Raw genomic sequence first — 3,873 nt, 5'->3', positions numbered from 1 at the left:
ATTTCCCAGGCAAGAATACTGGAGTGGGTTGCCATGCCCTCCTCTAGGGGATCTTCCCCACCCAGGGATGGAACCCGTGTCTCTTGTGTCTCCTGCAGTGGCAGGTGGGTTCTTTACCACTAGCTCCACCTGGGAAGCCTAAATGCTGGTTACAAACTATAAAGATAAGACAAGATGCTACCTCAAGAATACCAAAGTTTTCACTAAGTATTGCAAATTGAAATGCCACCTGGGCTTGGTACTTAATACAAATGAGTGAAATGGCCTAAGAAGCAACTTGGGTGACCCCCCGTCCCGAGCTCCAGCCGATTGTTTCTACCTGCACCCAGTATTTCCAAGATAAGCCAAAAATTCATGATTTGAATGCTTTTTATAGTTTTTACATGAAACAAGTGTGTGGGCCAGGCAAAATTAACTTGCAGACTGGTTTTAGGTCACAGGCTACCAGGTTGAGATCTCTGGTTTAAACAGTAAGACACACAAATATGAACAATAGGAGCTAGATTATAATTGGCACACAAGGAATACATATAAAGTATTCAGAAAAGTCAGAGATAATATCCAGCAGGAGTATTAGAGAAGACTTTGTGAAGGATGTCACCTTTCAGTTTATCCTTCCGAAATGCATCAGCTTTGGAACCACTACAGTGGGACTGAACACTGCTTCAGCTGCAGGAAATAGTACCAGCTAAGACCTGCGGATGGGAAACCGTAAGTCAGGGTCAGGGGCCTCTGAGCTACACTGTACTTCGATATTCTTGTTTATTTGTTTCATTTTGGTTTGTTTTTTAGCTTCTTACTAAAAATATATTTACTGCCCATGTAACCCATAGTCATCAGAACTAGAAAAATGTCTGTGTGTTGGCAATAAACACTATAAGCATGGAGAAGATATGGAGACTGAAAATTGTTAGGGTTCATAAATTAAAAGAGATTTTAAGGCAATGGAACTCTTATATAGTGTGTGGCAGGACATGAAACTTAAAAGACCATCCGAATCTTGGAAAGGATCCAGCAAAGGCACCGGGACTAATTTGGGAGATGAAGGGTATGTCTTAGGAGGAGAGGCTTAGAGGGCTTAACATGCTTCAGCTTTAAAATAAGGCGGGTGAGCAGAGTTCTATTGATAGCCTGCAAGGCTTCCAGTATGAACTTGTACTTGGTGTGAGATAAAATCCAAAGTCACACTAAGGAATGTCAAGAAGGCGGGTTCCTTTCTTTTTTCCTGGTTGAGTCCAGGAACATTTTGTGCAAGAAAGGTTTTTTGTTTGTTTTCTAAATGGAATGGACTTCCATAAGTATTTGGGGGAACAGCTTCAGTTTTATCACCACCCATTCACTGAAGTGCTAAATTTAAAGGTCAGTTATTCATAATAGCAATTTATGATGTTGTGAGTCAAAACATGAGTGTCCTGGCAGCTTCAAGTGCATGCAGAGTATATCTGAGACATACATACAGATACAGGTAGAGATGAGAGAGAGAGAGAGAGAAAGAGAGAATCTCTTTTCCTCTCTGATTTACTAAGCCACTCAGTTCAGTTTAGTCACTCAGTCGTGTCCGACTCTTTGCGACCCCATGAATCGCAGCATGCCAGGCCTCCCTGTCCATCACCAACTCCCGGAGTCTACTCAAACCCACGTCCATTGAGTCGGTGATGCCATCCAGCCATCTTATCCTCTGTTATCCCCTTCTCCTCCTGCCCTCAACCTTTCCCAGCATCAGGGTCTTTTCAAATGAGTCAGCTCTTCGCATCGAGTGGCCAAAGTATTGGAGTTTCAGCTTCAACATCAGACCTTCCAATGAACATCCAGAACTGATCTCCTTTAGGATGGACTGGTTGGATCTCCTTGCAGTCTAAGGGACTCTCAAGAGTCTTCTCCAACACCACAGTTCAAAAGCATCAATTCTTCTGCGCTCAGCTTTCTTTATAGTCCAACTCTCACATCCATATATGACTACTGGAAAAACCATAGCCTTGGCTAGATGGACCTTTGTCGACAAAGTAATGTCTCTGCTTTTTAATATGCTGTCTTGGTTGGTCATAACTTTGCTTCCAAGGAGTGTCTTTTAATTTCATGCTGCAGTCACCATCTGCAGCGATTTTGGAGCCCCCAAAAATAAAGTCTGTCACTGTTTCCACTGTTTCCCCAGTGACTTTGTTAAAGCTCATAAATCATCACAAAACTTGCATAGGAAAAACTGGAAGTAAATGCAACAATTTTAGCAATTTTAATCTCTAACTGGTTGAATTTTTAATATTTAATATAATTGTAAGTTTAGAAGCAGGACTCAGGATCAAGAACACAAATGAGTTCCAAAATTTGTACACACAGTAATAGCTGAGGATGCGAGAGGGGATGAGCTTATCCAGGTGGAGAATGTAGACAGAGAGAAAAGGGTCTGGGGGAAGAAGCTTAGGCTAAGTTCCCTACCTCACCCCTCGCCAGGGGCCTAGCAAGGAAAAGAGGGAGAGCTAGGGGAGATGTGCATGTATGCATACTAAATCGCTTCAGTCATGTCCAACTCTTTGTAACCTTATGGACCAACTGTAGCCCCCAGGCTCCTCTGTTCATGGGATTCTCCTGGCAAGCTTACTACAGTGGGTTGCCAAGCCCTCCTCCATGGGATTTTCCCAACCCAGAGACTGAACCCATATCTCTTATGTCTCCTGCATTGGCAGGTGAGCTCTTTACCCCTAGTGCCACGTGGAGGGCGATGTAGGGTCTATCATCTACTGCCATAAGCCCATTCCTCCTGATCGCTTTTCAGTCATCTAAACAGAGTCCTTTGGCTCTACACACATCTTTTGCTATGGACTGAGTTGTGTCCCCACTCCCCTTCCAATTCCTGTGTTGAATCCTACCCCTTCCCCCCAGCCCCTCCCCACCCGTGCATAGGATGGTATTTGGAGATGAGGCCTTTGAGATGTAATTAAGTTTAGATGAGGTCATGAGGGTGTGATCCTCACAATGAGATTGGTGTCCTTATAAGAAGAGTCACCAGAGAGCTTGCTCTCTGTCTCCGTGTCCTGGAGGACATAAGGAGAAAGCAGCCATCTACAAACCAGGAAAGGAGCTCTCACTACAATCTGACCAGGCACTCAGAACTCAGGCTTCCAGTCTCAGAACTGTGAGAAATAACTTACTGTTATGACACCCAGTCTGTGGGATTTTGTTATGGCAGCCTGAGTTGACTAATCTACCTTCAAAAAAAATTTTTTTTGGATAATCTTTATACATTTTCATTTTTTTAACTTCAATTTAAAAAAAATTGAATTATAGTTATTTATAATGTTGTGTTTATTCCAGGTGCACAGCAAAGTGACTCAGTTATATGTATATATACTTTTTTTCCTTTTCTTTTTTTGAAACCACTAACTTTAGGTCCTTGGGGTTTCCCTTGTTGCTCATTTGATAAAGAATCTGCCTACAATGCAGGAGACTGGGGTTCAATTCCTGGATTGGGACTATCCCCTGGAGAAGGAAATGGCAACCCACTCCAGTTTTCTTGCCTGGAGAATCCCATGGAAAGAGAAGCCTGGCAGGCTACAGTCAATGGGTTTGCAAGAGTTGGATATGACTTAGCAACGGAGAAAAGGAAAGATATAAGCATCTGAATGCAGACTTCCAAAGAATAGCAAGAAGAGATAAGAAAGGCTTCCTCAGTGATCAATGCAAAGAAATAGAGGAAAACAACAGAATGGGAAAGACAAGAGATCTCTTCAAGAAAATTAGAGATACCAAGGGAACATTTCATGCAAAGATGGGCTCGATAAAGGACAGAAATGGTATGGACCTAACAGAAGCAGAAGATATTAAGAAGAGGTGGCAAGAATACACAGAAGAACTGTACAAAAAAGATCTTCACGACCC

Source organism: Bison bison, unplaced genomic scaffold (genome assembly GCF_000754665.1).
Source record: "Bison bison bison isolate TAMUID 2011002044 unplaced genomic scaffold, Bison_UMD1.0 scf7180017864327, whole genome shotgun sequence".
Taxonomy (NCBI): domain Eukaryota; kingdom Metazoa; phylum Chordata; class Mammalia; order Artiodactyla; family Bovidae; genus Bison; species Bison bison.
This window is presented reverse-complemented; position numbering follows the sequence as displayed.